Source organism: Hibiscus syriacus, unplaced genomic scaffold, assembly GCF_006381635.1.
Source record: "Hibiscus syriacus cultivar Baekdansim isolate YM2019G1 unplaced genomic scaffold, ASM638163v2 tig00117048_pilon, whole genome shotgun sequence".
NCBI classification, from domain to species: Eukaryota; Viridiplantae; Streptophyta; class Magnoliopsida; order Malvales; family Malvaceae; genus Hibiscus; species Hibiscus syriacus.
The window spans coordinates 2,164,144-2,185,682 of record NW_024063538.1 but is presented as its reverse complement, the minus strand read 5'-3'; the positions used below and the strand labels follow the sequence as shown (position 1 = coordinate 2,185,682).

General features: G+C 34.6%; 1 pseudogene; it reads right to left on the bottom strand.

Annotated features, from left to right (window-relative positions):
- Positions 1-2,923: 2,923 nt before the first annotated feature.
- Positions 2,924-21,268, bottom strand: LOC120197358 (annotated as a pseudogene).
- Positions 21,269-21,539: the final 271 nt, after the last annotated feature.

The window sequence follows — 21,539 nt, the reverse complement described above, 5'->3', positions numbered from 1 at the left end:
TGGGGTAATATCAAGGAAGCTTTTGGGATTTGTTGTCAGCCAAAAAGGAATCAAGATTGATCCAGATAAAGTGAAAGCAATTCAAGATCTTCCACCACCCAATACAAAAAAAGAAGTTCGAGGTTTTTTGGGAAGATTAAATTATATATCTCGATTCATTTCTCAATTAACTGAAAAATGTGATCCATTGTTCAAATTACTTCGAAAGAACAATCCTGAAGTCTGGAATGAGGAATGTCAAGAAACTTTGGATATTATTAAGAAATATTTATTCAATGCCTCCATTTTAGTATCACCAGTGCCTGATAGATCATTAATTCTCTACTTGACAGTCTTTGAAAATTCGATGGGATGTGTACTGAGTAAGAAATTTACTGATTGTTAAATTCGATACCCACCAATACAAAAATTATGTTGTGCCTTGGTGTGGGCTATTCGAAGGCTCAGACAATACATGTCATATCATACCACTTGGCTGATATCTAGACTTGATCCTTTAAAGTTCTTGATGGAATCACCAGCTTTGACAGGCAAAATGGCTAGATGGCAGATGTTATTATCCGAGTTTGATATCATATATGTTAACCAAAAAGCAATAAAAGGAAGTGTCATAGCTGATTTTCTGGCCAGTAATGTTTCAGATGATTATCAGTCTCTGAGTTTTAATTTTCCAGATGAAGATTTGTTGTGCATATCCATGAATGAAGAATTCAGAACAAATGATGAATCTTGGAAGCTTTATTTTGATGGAGCATCCAACGCCTTGGGAAGAGGAATTGGGGTAGTGTTAATTTCCCCAGAAAACATTTATTATCCTTTTACAAGCAGATTGGAGTTTTTTTGCACCAATAACATGGCGGAATATGAAGCATGTGTCATGGGATTGAATGCATCCATAGAAAGGAAAATTAAATTTCTCCAGATATATGGGATTCATCATTAGTGGTGTATCAATTAAGAGAATGGGAAACAAAAGATCCCAAATTGCTGGAATACCGAGATTTTATCCTCGAATTAGTGAAAGAATTTGAGAGAGTCACCTTCAATTATCTCCCTCGAGAGGAAAATCAAATGGCAGATGCTTTGGCTATATTAGCTTTTATGTTTCAAGTAACTAAAACAGTTGATATGATGCCAATCAAAATGCAAGTATATGAAAGTCCTGCACATTGCTACAGTGTGGAAGAAGAGGCAGATGGCAAGCCATGATATTATGATATCTTGCAATATATCAAGTATCAAAGTTATCCTCAAAATGCATCTGAGATTGATAAAAGAACATTGAGAAGAATGGTTGCTGGATACTTTCTTGATGGCGAGACTTTGTATAGAAGAAGCAATGATCAAATGCTATTGAGATGTGTAAATACGAGCGAAGCCAGAAGCATCATTGAGAAAGTACACAGTGGAATATGTGGAACACATGCAAATGGTCTTTCCATGGCTAGAAAAATAATGAGATATGGATTTTATTGGGATACCATGCATACTGATTGCATTGATTTTGCAAGAATATGTCATAAATGCCATGTATATGCAGATAAGATTCATGTACCTCCATCGCCTTTACATGTAATGACTGTACCTTGGCCATTTTCTATGTGGGGAATAGACTTCATTGGGGCAATCACACCAAAAGCATCAAATGGACATTGTTCAGATGAGTTTTTCTCATTTAAAGTGGTGAACTCATCTGAAGAATGAAAAAGAAGTTTATAATGAGAAGAACTTATTCAACCTTTTGTTCAAATTCATCACTAGATAATCAACTTTTCCAGAAAAAGTTCATAAAGAACTCATCTGAAGAATGAAGAAGTTCATAATGAGAAGAACTTGTTTAACCTTTTGCTCAAATTCATCACTAGATGGATCAACTTTTCCAGAAAAAGTTCATAATAAGAACTCATCTGAAGAATGAAGTAGTTCATAATGATAAGAACTTGTTCAACCTTTTGCTCGAATTCATCACTTGATGGATCAACATTGCCAGGTAGAGTTCATAATGAGAAAAACTCATCTGAAGAATGAAGAAGAAATTCATAATAAGAAGAATTTGTTCAAACCTTTTGTTTGAATTCATCACTCCATGGATCAACTTTTCCAGAGAAAGTTCATAATGAGAAGAACTTATCTAAAAATGAAGAATAAGTTCATAATGAGAAGAGCTTGTTCAACTTTTGCACGACTATCACAGAAAGAGATAGATCAACATCAACATTTCCAGAAGTGTTCATAATGAGAATAGCTCATCTGAAGAATAAGAACTTGTTCAACCTTGCCTTAATTCATCATATATGAAGCCAAATTAACAACCCCTTTTGAAGATCAACATTTCCAGAAGGAGTTCATAATGAGAAGAACTCATCTGAAAAAGAAGAAGGAATTTATAATGAGAAGAATTTGTTCAACTTTTAGCTAGATTACATCATAAGAGGAGATAAATTGTCAACCCCAGTGGAAAAGTTCATAATGAGAAGAACTAATACCAAAGAAGAATTTTTTCAACATTGCTATCCTAATCAAGTGAAGTCAAATGAAAAAAAACTTATTGTCTTTTCATCTTTGCTCTATTCTCATTAACATAAGAATGAGCAAAGAGGGACTGCTGAAGACACCAGTTTTTTCATTTTGTTTTTTTATTTTTATTATATTATTTTATTTGATTATTATATTATTATTATTGTTATAATTATTATAAGTATTATTAATATTATTATTAATAATAAATATTATTAATACATATTACAAGCCCAGATTACATGACCCAATTACAAATCCGGAGCCCAATCTAATTGAAGACCCGACCCAATTTTGGCTCAAGTAGAACCCTAAACCCAATTAGGGTTTCATCATCTCACCAGTCACCGCCTCAACGGTCCAGAGATATCCAGCAAGAAGCCCAAAGGTTATGATACCCTAGGGACTACAGTCGCCGCCTCCAAGCTCCAGCCGCCACTGATGCACCACACGGCGCCGGCCTCTGCCAGGTGGTCCAACGCCTACTGCCGACACGCCACCTCACCGCCGAAGCCTCCAGAAGAGCCATTGTCCCCCACGTCGCAGCTACAAGGTGAGTCACCACATAGTTCGGTGACTCACCGAAAAACCCTCTTAGGACCGGACCGATGGAACTCCGACGAGGCCTATAAAGCCACACCTGCAAATAAAAGAAAAGAAGACGAGCAAGAACCCGAGACAGATAGTAACCACGGCAGAAACAAAGAAAAACAAGAAACACAAAACAAAGACTAACGAGCAGCAAGCAACCCAAAAACCAAAGAAAACGAAGGAAGAGAAACAACTTACCCTCGGAAAGTTCAAACATCGTCGGAAACCGCATGAAAACCGAGGTAAAACCGTAGGTTTTTTTAGATCTACTCCGATTAGGAGATTTTTAGGGGAAACTAAGGCTAGGCTCGACTTTAGGGTGTTTAAGGCTTTATTATAGTGTATTTTGGGGGTTTTCGGCCACCGTTGACGGTGGCCAGCGGTGGTGATCGATGCGGAGTAAGGCGACCGGTCGGTGTCGGATTTCTCTCCGGCGAGGGAAACTTAGAGAGAAGGGAGAGAATCTCTCATATTAAAGAGAGAAGAAAGAAAAAAATGAGAAGGAATGACCCTTAAGGACGATTTTCTGGGTTTAAATACCCCTCCAAACGACGCCGTTTTGGGGATGGGTATATGCGTAATTTTAAGAAACGGGTAAACACAGTCTGTTGTCCTTGCTATTTTGTAAATTTTCATTGTAGTCACTAAAATTAATTATTACACGTTTTAATTTAATCTCGTAATTTTATTTAATTTTATTTTAGTCCTTATATGTGTAATATATATATATATAGGATAAATAATGTATTTAGTCCCTAATAATTTTAATATTTTTATTTTGACCACTGATTAATAATTAAGGGTTAATTACACTATTATTGCTTACATTTTTATGATAAATTCGAATTATGTCCCTAAATTTTGATATTTTGCATTTTGTTTCTGTTATTTTTAATGTTGTTTATTTTAGTCACTGTTTAGTTATTATTTAATTTTATATTTTAATTAATATTATTAATATTTAGTCATATAAATATATATAATAAATAATATTTATTTGTTTTATTTGTTTTCTATTAAAATCTTATTTATAAATTTAATTTTATAAATTACTTTTAAATTATTTTAATCATGTTTTAATATTTATTTTTCAATATTAAGAAAGTGCAGTCTTAAAGCAACTGGATATCCATTTTTTGATATTTTTAAATAAATATTTTACTTTTATAAATTATATATATATTATTTTTAGATAAATGTTTTATTAATATTTATTTATTTTTCAATATTAAGAAATGGCAGTCTTAAAGCAACTGGATGTCTATTTTTAAATATTTTTAAATAAATAAATATCTTACTTTTATATATATTTTTAAATTATTTTAGATTAATGTTTTATTAATATTTATTTATTTTTTTAATATTGAGAAAAGAGCTGTCTTAAAGCACCTAGAAGTCATTTTCTAATATTTCTAAATAAATAAATATCTTATATATATATATATATATAAATTAATAGATTTTCTTAAAATTATAATAATAAATTTGAAATAACAAGATTATAAATTAAATATATTTGAATATTTAAATTTCTAATAATAGAGACAATTTATAATTAATGAGTACCAATTTTGGGCGTTATAAGGGTACTAATCCTTCCCTAAATGTAACCGACCACGAATCCTTTCTTTATTAAAATTTTTTGGTTATACGCATATCAATTTATCTTTTAAATTAAGTTTTCTTAAAAACAATTTTAAAAGATTATTTTTTAGGTATTTAACCTACCTAACTCAAAAAAAGATCAATGGCGACTCCCATGATATTTTTTAAATCAAATCATTTATTATCATTTTCCCGCCAAGTAAAAAATTCGTGTCTGGGCGAAAATCGGTCACGACATGTGGTATGGTCAAGTTAAAATCATGTTACCTTGATTCTTAGTTGCTAAGAAAGCCCCCAAATCAACCAAAGACTAGCTTTTCCTTTCCTCTAGCCTTTGAGATATCCTCTAGCTCTTTCACTAGTCAAACCATGAAAATGAGTTGTTAACTCATTTTAAAACTTAAGTGAGAACTATAAACAATTCTTACAGCTCAAAGCTCCTCTAAAATGGATTAAACCCCCAAGGTTACCTAAACCCTACTTAAACCCAATTTTTGCTAACTCAACCAAAACTTGTGATTAGGGGCTTGAATTAAAGCCTAGAAGATGTAAGTTATGAATCTTACCTTGGAAGTTCTAATAGATGCTTAAAACTCTTAAAGTGTCCAACTTTTCCTTGGCTCTTGAAAAGAAAAGAAGATGAAGAGTAGAGAGAAAGAAGATAAGCTTTATGGTGAAAAATATATCAAACGGGCAGAGATCATCCCACATAAATGAGATTCATCTTTGTTTTGAATTAATGGGTTAATTACCCTCGTAGTAACTCCAAATTTAAATCAAGATTTAAAACACTCATTTCAAAGCTTGTTGGGCTCATCACAAGCCCAAACTAAATACCACTTGGGTCAAATTGTTCATGGCTTAAGGGAAATTATTATAAGGTCAAAACCGAATATACCTGAAATTATTAACTTGAAATTTAGGGCGTTACAACTCTCCCATCCTAAGAAGAAATTTTGTCCCCAAAGTTTACCTAAATAGAAGAAGTATGGATACTGAAGTTGCATATCTTCCTCGGGTTTCTATGTTGCCTCCTTTGAGCCATGTTTCTCCGTAGAACCTTCAATAGTGGTATTTTTGTTTCTCATTCCTTAATGTCTCTGGAAAGGATTCAAATTGGCTCTTCCTCGTAAGTCAAGTCTTGTCTCATTCTACTTGCTCTAAGGGAATAACATGGGACAAATCGGATCAATATCTCTTAATCTTGTAAACATGGAAAGTTGTGGATGTCTCAAGCTCTGGAGGTAAAGCCAATTGGTAAGCCACTGGTCCAACTCTCTCTATATCATATAGTCCATGAATAACAAGTCAACTTACCCTTATGTCCAAACTGAAGTACTTTCTTCCATGGGAAACCTTGAGAAATCTTTATCTCCCACTGTGAACTTTATATCTTTGCATTTCAGATCGGCAACGACCTCTGCTGTCAGAAGCCTATTTCAAACGACTCTGAATCACTAAAATTTCTCTTCAGTTCTTAGATCAAGTCTGGACTACAATCTTTCCCTCACTGAGCTTCATCCAACACAATGGAATTCTACACTTACGCCCATACAAGGCTTTATAAGGGTAATCTGAATACTTGCTTGATAACTGTTGTTGTACGCAAACTCCACCAAGGGCAAGTGATCTTCCTAACTACCCTCAAGGTCTAAAATGGTGCATCTAAGAATGTCTTCCAAAATTTGAATAATGCGCTCAGATTGTCCATCTATTTGAGGATGGAATACAGTGCTAAAATGTAGTGAGTACCCAAAGCTCCATGCAAGGCTTTCCATAATCGAGAGGTGAAATGCTGATCTCTGTAAAAAATGATCGAGATAGCCACTCCATACAACCTCACAATCTCACGATATATATTGTGCCAATCTCTCTAACGTGAAATCCATTCGAACTGGAAGAAAATGAACAAATTTGGTCAATCGATTTGCTATAACCCACATTGCATCATGCATAAATCTCATCATCGGTAGACCGTTACGAAGTCCATTGTCAATCTCTTCCATTTTCATTGCAAATGAATCGGCTGCAATAATCCTGAGGGAACCTGATGTTCTGACTTAACTTGTTGGCACACTAAGCCTTAGCAACAAACTCAAACACTTCTCTCTTCATGTCCGGCCACCAATACAATGGTCGGAGCTCTTGGTACATCTTGTGCTACCCGGATGAGTGAAAGGGGCTACAATATGCTTCATGAAGGATCTTGTCACGTAGTTGCTTGTTATCAGCACATAAGTGCCCTCGAAAGTATATTATGCTCTCATCGCATAACTCAAACCTACGATATCGCCTCAAAGGACCTCTACTTGGGCCTTCAATCGATCGTCTGAACTTTGCAATCTCTTGACTTCAGCATTAGCAGTTCAACCCTCAACTCGGCTACAACAACCCGAATCATCAAACTCAAACATGTTAATGCTCATAACTAGTGTAATCTTCCTCCACAAAGTATTTGTAACGACGTTCACTTTACTTGGATGGTAGTCGATCACACAGTCATAGTCCTTTAGCAGCTTACCATCTTCGTTACCTCAGTTAAACTCCTATGAGTAAGTAGATACTTAAGGCTCTTGTGATACCTAAAGATATGACACTTTTCCCCAAACAAGAGTATCTCCAAATCTTCATTGCGAAAACCAAATATGCGAGTTCCAAATTGTGAGTAGGATAATTATGCTCATGAGTTTTAACTGATGAGAACATAGGCCACAACTTTCCCTTATTGTATCAAGAGGCACCCTAAACCATTTAGTGATGCATCACTAAATACAATTAAGTCTTTACTCGATTCCAGTTGAGTTAAACAGGGCTTACATGAGAATTTCTTTCAACCAATCAAAACCTATTGGAGCTTCTCCTTCCAAAATGAACTCCTTTTGAAGTAACTTAGTCAACGATGCAACAATCATAGAGAAACCTTTGATGAAACGACGGTAGTACCCTGCAAGACCAAAGAAACTGCGTACCTCGGTGACATTTACACTGCCATAATCTTCTGGGGAGGATATCATTGGCTGCTACCACATAACCCAAATATATAACTTCGGCTAACCAAAATTTTCACTTTCCAACTTGGCATATAACTGACGCTCTCAAAGTGTCTACAAACGAGCGAATGTGATGATCGTGCTCTTCTTCGGATCGAGTACACAAAATGTCGTTAATGAAGACCACCATAAACTAATACAGATAAGGATGAAAGTCGATTAATCAAATCCACAAATGTCATCAGGGCATTGGTGAGTCCGAACGACATTACGAGGAACTCATAATGTCAACTTATACAGCTGTCGATAGTCGACGCAAAACCTCATCGATCCACCATTTTTCTTAAAAAGTGGACTGGCGTCCCCAAGGCGAAATACTCGGTCGAATAAAACCCCTTTCTATCAACTTTTAATATGGTTCTTTAACCTTTCACTCTGTCGTGCCATACGATAAGATGTAATGGACACCAGAGCTAAACCTGGTAGAACCTCTATTCTAAACTCCACCTCATAGTTTGATGGTAACCCCAGAAACTCCTTTGAGAATACATTAATAAGTCCGCACAGTAAGAATATCCTCAAGCGTCAGAATGGAAGATCGCATGTCCACCATATGAGCCAAAAGGCTTTTTACCCTTGCTCAACAATCTCTGAGCCCTAACTGTAGAAACCACTTAGTCCCATCATCCTTGCAAAGTTTTAGTCGCCTCATCTTGCACCTCAAACTTACATCATGCTGTGAAAGCCAATCCATGCCCATAACATCGAACTCCTAAAATGGTAGCTTCATCAAGTTGGCTAAGAATACCTCACCTTGAAGCTCTATAGGGCATCGACGGTGAACATTGTCAACCAAAATGTCTAATCCTAAAGAACTAGACACTTTAACCCTTATCTCTAAATCCTCGACTGGGATATTCCTCTCTCGAAAAAGGTCATAGCAAACATAGGAGTGAAAACACATATCTACTAATGCAGTAACAAGAATTGAGAAGATTATAAATATACCTAATTTCACATCAGCATTAACACACTTTACCTGGCTCACACAATATACTAACGCGAGGCTACTCTAGGCTCTTAGCCGGTCTTGATCCGGCAGTACCCCTGTTGTGATAATATGGCGGCTAAACTTTAAGCTCGGGGACATCTCTGATAACATGGTTTAAGGATCTATCTAAAGCAACCTCCTGTCACTCGGTAACACTCTCTGGGTGCCTCTTGCCACATATTGAGCATATCGGTGAACTTGTGTCCATTCACACCTACTGGCACTCAAATCAGTTTATGAACATACCAGCGTGTGAAGTCATAAACATGAAAAGTATACAGACAAGCATGAGATAAGCCAAGTGATGTGGTCGAGGAATTTTACGAGCATCTCGGACAACATACTCCTCTATCTAATATGTGATAGCTTTGGGGGTAAGAACCAAAATTTATGTGCATCAGAACTTATAACCATTAGTCTATCACGAATACTTGAAAGGTCAGAGTGAGGATCGAAATTTTACGTGCATCGGAAGTTTATATCCCATATTTATTCAAGCATGAGGTACGATATGAAATATTTTATGCATCTGATGCGTACAAGTATGATTTAGAATTTTACACATCAGATGCACCAAGTCAAACATAAGACAATCGTCGTAACGCTAGAGTAACTCGGGTGTCCTAACTGTTTCTGAGCATCATACAAGGCCAATCATTTGTCATCTTAACTTGCTTGATTTCTAAGTGTATTTTCAGTTAGCTTTGATTATTTTCACTTTTATTGAGTACTTAAAGCTTATACGAACTCAAAACACTCAATTTCAAACCCTAAACCAAATGAATCAAATTACCCAAAAATCAGCGATGTGTGCAAGCATATCGATACTGACCCTTGAGTATGATACTCACCCTGAGCATCGATACAAAAAAAAGCTTCGATGTTTTAAAAATTGCCTCAGTATCGATACTCCCATGAGTGTTGATACCAATTTTGTACACTGGAATTCGAGTATCGAAACCACCCTTGAGTATCAAAATCAACCACGAGTATCGATACTCCTTGAAGGGTATCGATACACACCCTAAAAATTACCTTATTTTTACCCTATATTAAGAACAATATCGTTATTGTTCTTACAATATCGATATTAATGTCTCTGAGTACCCTGTTTTAGGCACAAAATTGCATCTAAAACTCACCCATTCACTCCTTTAAGACTAGCAAAGCTTGGTAAAGTCTTATTATGTCCTAGAGGTCAAAAGGTGTCATCTTTCATGCTTACAAACTTCAATATGAAATTTGCCACATATTACTCTAGCATGCTTTCATGAACAAAACAAACCATATGTGCATATACAATAACCTACATGTGGCATGGTCAAGTTAGAATCGTGTTACCTTGATTCTTAGCTACTGAGAAAACCCCTAAATCAACTAAGGATTAGTTTTTATTCTTTCCTCTGGCCTTTGAGCTCTCCTCTTGCTCTTTCACAAATCAACCATGAAAATAAGTTGTTAACTTATTTTAAAACTTAAAGGACACTAGAAACAATTCTTACAACTCAAAGCTCCCTTAAAATGGATAAAAACCCCAAGGTTTCCTAAACTCCACTCAAACATACTTTTTGTTAACTTAATTGAAACTTATGATTAAGGGCTTGAATTGAAGCCTAGAAGATGTACGTTATGAATCTTACCTTAGAAGTTCTAATAGATGCTTAAAACTCTTAAAGTTTCCAACTTTTGTTTGGCTCTTGAAAAGAAGATGAAGATTAGAGAGGAAGAAGACAAGCTTTGTGTTGAAAAAGAGACATCATAAACAGTCTTGAGATCATCCCACATAAATGGGATTCATTGTTTTGAGGTAATGGGTTAATTACCCTATTAGTCCCTCCACATTTGAATCAAGATTAAAAACACTCCTTTCAAAGCTTGTTGGGCTCATCACAAACCAAACCAAATGCCACTTGGGTCAAATTCTCATGGGATAAGGGAAATTACTATAAGGTCCAAACTGAATATACCTGAACTCCTAACTCTTATTTGGAGTGTTACACAATTTGTAAAATCATTAGTGTTGTAGCTAAGGTAGTGATTACAAACTTTGGTTAAGAAAATCAAACCATTTTAAAATTCTTGTGTTCAATTTTTATTCAATTTCTTTTTAAGCTTTCATAAAAATATATTGTCAATTAACCCCCTCTTGGTTATCTTATTTGTTCGATTGACTAGCAATATCAAGTTAATCTCAATAGAAAGCTTAACATCCTTTTGAGAAGATCTTATAAGAAGTTAATCATCATCATTGGTCACTCTATCTACTTCGAAATTTTGGTGTGTCTCAATCCCATCAAAGCCTCCTTATTTCAATAATGCAAATTATCTTATTGGAATACGAGGATGATGCTATTTATTAAAGTCATTGATTATTCAATGTGGGACTTCATCAAGATATTACTCTGTAATCACCTTAGCTTAATAATAAATAAATAAATAATAGATAATTTTTCCACTTGATTTGTATGTTTCATCATTTAATAATTGAAAAGTATTTACTCTAAGATTCTTTGTTTTCTATTTGCATTGGTGCCTATCTTTAGTGTTTAACTTTCGCTCTTATATAATTCTTCAATATGTTTTGGTGCCTTGAAGTGTAACACTTTAAACCTGATTGGCCTAAAGTGCCATACTGGGCTACCGAGGCAACCCTGATTTTAAAAACTGTTCATTTTCCTTCCAACCATACTGAATGATATCATGATTAAAACATAAACAAATCTTATAAAAACATTTACAAACCAAAGCTCTGTGACACATATTTAAAACCAAAATAATACAAACTATGAGTTAATAACTGAATATATGAGTATGTTCTACGAATACATATGTCCACTAACTACAATACTCTAAAGGAGATGTTGGAAGTCTTACTGCGACAGTGCTCCATGAACTGCCCAAGCTACTTACTTGCCAACGGAAAACATCTTAAGGCTGAGCTTAAAGCCCAACAGTATAGTCACTAATCTAGAGCATCATAAGAATTTCATAAACATAAATGTGCTAAGATATGGTACTTAGCAATAGATATATGCATGATCTTGATCAAGTGCTACCTACTCAAGGTTTTACTACTCTATCACTGAAGTAGGGGTCTCATACTTCCCTAAATCTTCTGCTAAAGGCTTAACCATGATTACACTCTAAAGGCTACTGACTGAACTACTACGTGTTATCTAAACGCGACATTGATACTCTTGTGCATTATGAATACAACACTGGCTCTGCTATGCTAGTATCGGGTACACATAGCATCAGATACTACTGAAAGGGAGTACCGATATCACATACATCAGTAAAGTCCCATCTAAATTATTGGATGATCTCCTAGTATCACATACATCAGGTAGACCATGGAGAAGGAATTATGGTATCACATAGCACCGAATATTCCCACTCAACTGAAGTGTGGCTTGGTATCACACAACCTCAAGCTAAGCTTTTCTAATAACTGCAGTATTGAACTAATGCCACTATACATGCATATAAGACCTGAAGGTCATACACACTGACTCCGCTAACCCACTCCTGTGAGTGTTCGAGCCTCGCGCCTAGCTAGCTCCTAAAGTGCCTCACACACTGACAATGTCCCACTACGACTAAGGTAGTCTGACTATATCTAGCATAGTTAGACACACTAAAGTGAGGTCATTCTCTCACTGGCTGTGATCTCGCTTTTCTTTCATCTAGAATGTTATGTTGGGTTTATTATTCTATATCGTTGTTAGTAAGATATTATATTCTGGTTGTTGTTATTTAAGGGTGCTTTAGTCATTCTCTACCTCTAAAGAAGTCTCTATGTGTTTCGATTATCCTACGACGATATGTGGTTGTGGTTCACTGGCTGTACTATTCGCTAGTCCGATAATTGAATCGAGTTCAACACTAATTAGCAGCACTCTATCGATCTTATCACACTTCCCTTCAATACCTCTTAAGTGGAGGGATGACTTATACATTCGTTCATCACGTTCTTGAAGTTCATGCTTTCTGTCGTTATTGAATCTAATTACTTATAGTATCACTCGTCAGTACAATCTCTATAATGATTATCGTTCTTAATTATTTGATATGCTCAACTGAAGATACATAGGCGTATTACGCTTAGTATGATTGCATCCATTGTAACCCACCTTTAAACACATTCCTTAACACTTATTCAAGTGTTTTACACATATTCATCCCATTTACGATCATAATATAGGTCTAGGGCATCCGGGCAACATTTTAGCCTTTCCAGATATTTTGGGTAGGGATTTAGAAACCACTAGGGGATTTCAAAACATAGTGCAATTTCTGCATTCTGGACAAGGGTTTCGAAACCTCTGCTGCAAATTGCCCTGTTTCTTACGAAAGCTCTCCAAATCACTCTCAAAACCTTCACAATGCCCCCTAAATGTTAATAAAACATAAGGAAGTTGTTTAGGGTCATCTAGTACTATAAAACACTAGTTTTTTAACAAAAACATTATCCATGGCAAGAAAAAACAAACCCTAATATACCCAATTACTCAAATCTTCAACAGTATTGGTTTATGAAATCAAGACCCACAAAGGATAATTGAGGATGGATTGAAGTTAAAGAAGTGAATAACAAGAATCTTACCTCCCACTTTGATCTATAGAGCTTGTAGAAAGAGATTGAAGAAAAAAATGGAGAGAGAAATAAGGACGAGCAGAGAGTATGCTCATCTTTTTTTCCTCTCCAAACCCACGTCTAACACTCTTATAAAACCCTAAGATTTGGCCTCATTTTCTCAAATGGTATATTCTACTTTTGATCCTTCACGGTTTGCCTAATATTTAAAAATCCACTTTTTATAACTAATTGGGTCTGATTCAAACATAATTAAGCCCACGACTTAAATTATACAATCTACGTGAACCACTTACCTCTCGGGTGAACCTGAAACTATTAACCTAGAATTTGGGATGTTACAGATTCAATGCCTTGAAGCTTAAGATTCTCACGAGTTTTTTACATATTATTTAGACGATCGACTCGACCTTTATCGTCTAAGTCGCAACGATCTATATGAAGACTCTATCCATGACACTAGCATCGATAAAGGGCATAATGCAATTTTATAGTTCGATTTTATTTTGGCTTCTCATCGTAACTAGTTAAATTATATTTGTAGAATATAGGTACAATATTAAAGCTCTAATATTTTCGTTATTGTTCAAGTATTTAATACCGTAACAAATAACATGATTAGCATAACTAACTCTATAATTCATATTTATGTAGGTATGTAATCTAGTTGACTTGTATGTTTGTCACATAGTATCAAATTTCTCTAATTTCATTTTTTTTATAATCGACTCTAAAAGCTTTGTTTTAGGATAGTGTTAAAAATAGAATAATAGACAAAATATATAAAGAAATATACTTTTGGATCGATGAACGAATCAATAAATAAGAAGTTACCAAGAAACAATCAAATATGTAATGATTTTCCGAGTTGGTTTTCATTTGGGGACCTTCACGGTTATGGGTTTACATGGAATTCGTTGGTTTATTACTTTATTGACGACCACTCGTACCACTTGGACTTTCTTATGAAGAAAAATTTGAGTCTTGTACCATCTTCAACGATTCACAAATGGTTGAAACAATTCCAAAGTTCTGGCATCCTTAATTGATAATGGTGGGAATACCTCTCTCAGCTGTTGGATCCTTCTAGGAAAATGGAATAATCCACCTCACTTCCTATTTACACTCACGTAAAATCGTCATCTTCTGATGTAACCCGGCACTCTTTATTTCTTCTAATGTTCCAAAATACCTTTGAAGTGAGGCTCTCTTAACAGCTACTTTTCTAATCAATCGTTTGCCAAGTACTCTTGCCTTTAAATGTCCACGGATATCCTTTCCACTAAATTCCCTCACTTCAAACCTTTTACCTCTTTGTTCTCTTCGTGTCGTTGGTTGTACTACTTTTGTCCATGACCACATCCTCATAAATCTAAACTTGATCCTCGGGCAATTCGGTTTGTCTTGTTGGTATTCATCCCATCAAAAGGTTATTGTTGCTACTCTCCTTCTACAAATGGTTATTCACACTATGGATGTCACTTTCAAGAATATAAACCTTTCTTCTCAAAAACGAAATCCAGGGGGAGAGTGTGTAACCCCAGTCATCGGTCAATGACAAAATGTAAGAATTCAAAATAGTTGTTTAATTAGAATACTTGAAAGTTCAAGGATTTATTATGGGTTTTTGTGTAGGGCTTATTATCAAATTTGGATTATTAGCAAGGGCATTATGTATTTGCATTGAAGGATATTTATCTTATTTTTAATGGATAAGTATGTGGTTAAAGGAGAGAAAGTCTAGAACATTTCTTGTCTTTTCCTCATGCCCATGAGTTCCACTGCAAAGGTAAGCTTCTAAAACAACAAGAGTGAATTAGGAATGAATTTGTAAAATGGGGTTTGAAATAAATTGTTGATATGGTGTAATTTTTTTAGTTTTATTGATATATTTGACTTGTCAAGCTAACTAAAGAGTTAGGAGTATTAGAAATGATTAAGAATTGTTTGAAATCATGGTATGATTTTTGAGATGTAAGAGTTTTAGTGAGATTTGTATGTTTAAGAGTAGTAAATGACGACAAATTGGTTGGATGAATGAAGTTGAATTTAAAGGTAAAAAATGAGGTAAAGTAGGAGATTAGTTAAGTTTTTGGTTAAATTTTGAAATGGAAATGAAAAGGCAAAATCAGTTGAATTCGTAGAGTAGTATCGATACTGAAATGGATTATCGATACCAAGGGTATAGTATCGATACCATTTCCAAGATACTTTCTAGAATATCAAAATGGTATCGGTACCGAAGGGGTATCGATACTATTGAAGGGAAGTATCAATACTGTAGTGGGAGTACTGATACTATTAAGCATAAAATTTTCAGCTTAAGTTATTGTGATTGAAGATAAGTGATTTGAATTCCGATATTTATTTTCGATTGTTTTGTGTAGACGTTAAGCAAAATTAACTTTCGGTCAACTCGACATTATAAGTTTCGATCAAAAGTGTTAAGAACTTCGTTTAAGACTTCAGGAGAAGGTGTGTGCAACATTTGGTTTTGTATTAGAATTGAGGAAGGCTTGCGATAAGCCAACCTCAGTGTTTCGATCGAAAACCTTCAATTTCTTTTATGTTATATCTTTATAATGTTTTATTCCATTTCTATTATTTAAGCTATGAATGATGATTTGTATATGATTATGGAAATGTGACATGTGAACATGTGTATATGAAAATATCAATGTGAAAGTGCCTATGTAATAGAGATACTTCGAATAATGAATGATAAATAATATGTGGTTAAAATCCCATGGTATATATAGGATTAGGTATAATTGCATGCCAAGAGTCGATGGTTCTATTTGGTCCTTTAGGACAAATTATGTGGTCATTCGGGACAATTATGTGCACATCGATGCAAATTACAAATTGTGTGACAGCATTATTGCACAACCTCAATACTCAATACCTAGAGTTCTCAGTAGTACACATTAGGCAATTGGAAACAATTTATATAAAACAAATAATATACAAAAGTATACCTTCTTGTTATGGAAAACAATTTGGAATTCTTTATGAAATGTTTTGATAAAATAAATAATATTTTTTTGTAAAGTTAGTACTCTTTAGTATTTGTCTCACTAAGTCATCGACTTAGCGTGTGATTTCCTCACGCGTAAGTTTGAAGAAATCTGAAGATTTAAGTTTGTTGAGGATAGCATACTCACTTGAAGATCAATCAAGACAAATTGAATGTAGCTTTCATGTAATTTTGTAAATTGTTAGCATGTACTACACGTTTAATTTGAAATGCTCTGATCTATTTTGTAAACTCATACTTTTGTATTTATGTAATTATTAAAGGCTTTATTAAGTATGAATGTGAGAATTTTTTATTTAAGTTAAAGAGTTTACCTTGTTAATATGAAAAGTTAAAATTTTCCTTATTTTTTTATGAATCAATGTTTTGAAAAGTCAATGTGACACCTCAGATTCGTGTCCAGGTCAGTATGGGTTAGGGGTGTTACAGAGTGAGTCTGAATTTCAATTTTTATGATTATTACTGAGTTACCCATCAGTTTGTCTTCTACTGAAAAACTACCACTCCACAACCTCCTAAAACCACCACATCTGATAATGAAAACCAATCCATTAATCCCATCGACTCTCATGAAACACCTAGACCATCTATCGATATTCTCATCTACAAAAGACAACCTAAACAAGCTCTACCTTCCACACCACATCCAATGCATTTTCAAGAGCTAGAACCGAGTTTATATCCATCAACAGAAAAAGAATAGTGACCAAAGTAAGTTGGATAAGGTAATTGATACTAGTGAGTTACCAATTGCTCAAAGAAAGGGTGTTAGATGTACAACTAATCCTATTAGTAAATTTGTTGCTTATGGGAAACTAATGTCTAGTTTTAAGACTTTCACAGCTCAGGTTAATCATATTCAAATTTCAACGAAAAAAAGATAGTGACCAAAGTAAGTTGGATAAGGTAATTGGAGTGAGTTACCAATTGCTCAAAGAAAGGGTGTTAACGATGTACAACTAATCCTATTAGTAAATTTGTTGCTTATGGAAACTAATGTCTAGTTTTAAGACTTCACAGCTCAGGTTAATCATATTCAAATTCCAGAGACATAGAGGAGGCATTTAAAATGTTCTAAGTGAAAAAAGTAGTTGAAGAAGAAATTTTAGCTCTAAAAAACAATACTGGGTCATTGTTGATCTACCTAAAGACAAAACAGTCGGTTGCAAATGGGTCTTTACTGTGAAATTCAAGGCAAATGGAAAAATTGAGAGATATAAGGCTAGACTTGTGGCAAAAAGGTTCACTCAGACTTATGCAATTGACTATCAGGAGACCTTTCCTCCAATTGCAAAACTCAACATTATTCGAGTTCTATTATCCTTGGCAGTAAACAATGATTAGATACATCCCCAACTAGACGTATAAAATGCATTTATCAATGGTAATCTTGAAGAAGAGGTCTATATGCAGTTCCACCAGGAATTCATTATGGAAACAATCGAGTATGTAATTACTGAAATCCTTATATGGTCTAAAACATCACCTCGAGCTTGGTTTGATAGATTCACGAAGGTAATGTACAAGATAACTATAAACAACAATCACAATCACACTTTTGTTTAAAAACTGCTCCTGATAAGAATAAGTCAATCTTGATTGTCTACGTTGATGATATCATTATCACGGGTGATGACTTGGTAGAAATCGGGAAGTTAAAGATTACTATCAAAAGAGTTTGAAACCAAAGTTTGGGAATTTTGAGATATTTCATAGGCATGGAGTAGCAAGATCAGAAGAAGGAATTGTCATAAATCAAAGAAAGTATATTCTAGACTTACTTTCTGAAACTGGAATGACTAATTGTAAGCCCTCGAAAACTCCTATGGAAGTTGATTTGAAATTGAGTAAAGATGGAAACTTGGTAACAGGAACATTATCAGAGGCTAGTTGATAAACTCATTTATCTATCTCTAACTAGACCTGGCATTGCTTTTCCTGTTAGCATTGTTAGTTATACATGATGACAAAGAGAAGAAATCTGGAGATAGTTATCGAATATTAGATATCTAAAGATGATACCAAGACATGGGTTGATTTTCAGAAAACATGAAGACAGAACAGTTAAAATCTTCTCAGATTCAAGTTGGGTTGGAGAATTAACAGATAGAAGGTCAACCACGGGATACTGCTCATTTGTTTGGGGAAACCTAGTGACATGGAGAAGCAAGAAACAATCAGTAGTCTCCAGAAGCAGTACAGAAGCAGAATAGGGTGATAACACTCGGAATGTGAAGAAATTTGGCTACAAATTCTTAAATGAACTAGAGATGCAACAACAACAATTTTGAACTTCAGTGATAGCAAATCTACAATAAGCATTGCAAAGAATCCGGTGCACCACGACAACACATGTGGAGATCGACAGACACTTTATTGCAGAAAAAGTAAATGGCCGAACTGTAAACTAAACTACGTCCCTTCACAAAAACCATCTAGATGTACTAACCAAGGAACTTCCATTATTACCTTTGAAATTACATCCAAGTTGGTCTTCACAATATTTACTCCCCAGCTTGAGGGGGAGTGTGGGGAGTGTAATTAGTTTTTAAGTAACTATCTCTAAACTATCTCCTAATTTGTAGAAAAGAGATGACTCCTATCTTATCTAGGTCTCTACATGAATATAAAAATCTCATGTATCCTCCTATGTAATATGCAATTATTCTTGAATATAAATAATTTTCAGAATAAAAAAACCATGTTTACCAGAACCAGGAAACTTTGTTTCTACACTTTGACCATACATATCCAAGAAGATTTTCAATTCCAATTTTTCCTTCTGCAATTTCTCATCTGCATAAGTGAATTATTCAATAATGAATATCTTATTTCATCATCATAGAAAATAAAAAATTACAAACAACAACCAAGGATGCTAGAATTCTAGGGAAGCAGCATTCCAACCTCAGCCCCAACTCTCGCATTTCCCTTTTCCCCAATATTGTAATGAACAAAGAGGGGGGAAAGAACTGGAATTATCAAAAGAATAAACATACCAAATCATGAGAGATTTGTTTCCACAATCTGTTCAGCACACTCTTCTGCCAAGCACTTTTGTAGGTTGTCTATTGGAATTGATTAGAGATTGAACAGATCTGAGCTACCAATGTGCTAAAATTGTGACAATTAGCAACTAAAAAGTTCCAAAACATTCAAAATTCATATTATAAGATCTTTCTTTATGTATACATTAAATTAAAGGAATTGGATCCATTTATGAATACCAAAATCTTCTTCAAATTGCATGCTTGATAATAAAATGGAACATAATAAAACAGAAACGTGACTTTTTTTGTAAGTGCCACGTAAGATTGAAAGATAAAACTCAGCAACTACATGGTGGTGCACAACACACAATTCGAACTTCCAAAATGATTCTATCCGACAATCAAGTTCCACCAGTTGGTACAAAAGTACCTCATTGTGTTTATCTCAAGTTATTCAACCATTTAAGTACTCTTCATCCGTATTGGAAACTTTCAAATTTTTATTTGCCGAAACGAACAAATAAGGAAATATCACTTAACAAATCTTTTAGTGCTTGGGCTTCTTCATGAAGAGAAATAGCTTCATGTGCAGTCTCCTTCCAGCGTTCAACTGAGCTTCCATCATTCCATTTCCTTTGACAGGGCTGATGCCATCACCGAATTTCTGCTTTAATGTCATTTCTTCCTGAAAAGGTGGCATTTAATAAAAAAATCCAAAATTTCCACCTTAAAATTAAAATTTATAATGTACAATCCTGATTTACTATTTTACCTGCATTGGATAGCTTCTTCCATTTAGCTCCTCAATTCTAGAACCAGCATTATCAATTGTCTTCCTAGTAGAATCGGCTCACTCAACTTTCATATTTAGTTCCTTCTCCCTCCTCATGACAAGTAACCTGTCAGTCTGAGATTATACTTTCAAGACAGACCAAAAGTAATCAATAACCAAAGCATGTGAAAAATATCAAGCAGCTTAACCTGCACAGTATCCGACAGTACTTTATATTGTTCCTTTCAGCATTCAATGCTGAAGCTGATCATTTAACAAAGTGTAGAGCCGAGAGGATTTTATGAACTTGTCATCCTTCAGTTCATTCTAAAAGAATAACTTTTTGCAAGTTAAATTACTTGAACATGTAGAATTATTCAAAAAGGAAGTTTAACTAAACGAAAAACAACTTTCAGAGGTCAAAATCCAAGCAAACCTGGGATCTTAAGTTGCTTTGAATATTAGGTTCTGTTCCTGTGCATCTTGAAGTTCAGAATGTCGATCTGCTGCTACTTGTTTAGTAAATATTCTACAAGATTAGTCACACAAGATAGAGAAGTAAAAGAAAGTTACGTAAACCATTACCTTTGTCTCCTCAATCAATCCTTTATCTCTCGCAAGCCCATTGTTTTATCAGTGGGCTTTTCTGGTGACAAGCTGTCATTTGCTACAACTGGAGTTGATGCATGATCCCAGATGCTATATCTTCTGCATTTTCAGCTCAAATAGTTTCTTCTGCTTTCTTCAAGTTCGGCATAATTTCTTCCAGCTCACCTTTCAGATCAATAAATTATTTACAGCTTTAACATATAATCATGAGAAGACCTAAAACAAAAGGAGCATAAAATCAAGGAAAGGCCGGATAACTAGTCAGGTTGCCAGCATACAGTATTTCGTTGTACCAAATTTGCTGTTGAGTATTCCATTTATATATGTTAGATAGTTACTGCAAGCATCTATAGCTAATTAATAATGCATAAAATAAAATATCTTCTAAAAGTTGAACTAGGAAAGACCTTGAAGACGTTTAATTTCAGATTTGTCAGTTGAATGGTTGCTATATATGTTTGAATCTCGTCCGCATATTCTTTATGCTTCAAATGTAGAGCACTGATCATCCATGCAAAATTTTAGCCTCTTCTTCATCATATCATCATATTAGAAAGCTGCATCATGCGTCTGACAGAAATATGTAATAATAATCAATATGAAACTGTGATAGAAGTACTAAATAATGAAAAATAACTGAAAATTCACGAAAAACATGAGGAATGAAAAATTACAAAGCAACTGAAATATCTAACCTTCAACAGACAATTTTCCATGCAAAGAAAAGTCATGCTCTCAGTTTTTATCCTCTCGGAGGTTGGTATCCTCCTGAGATTTAAT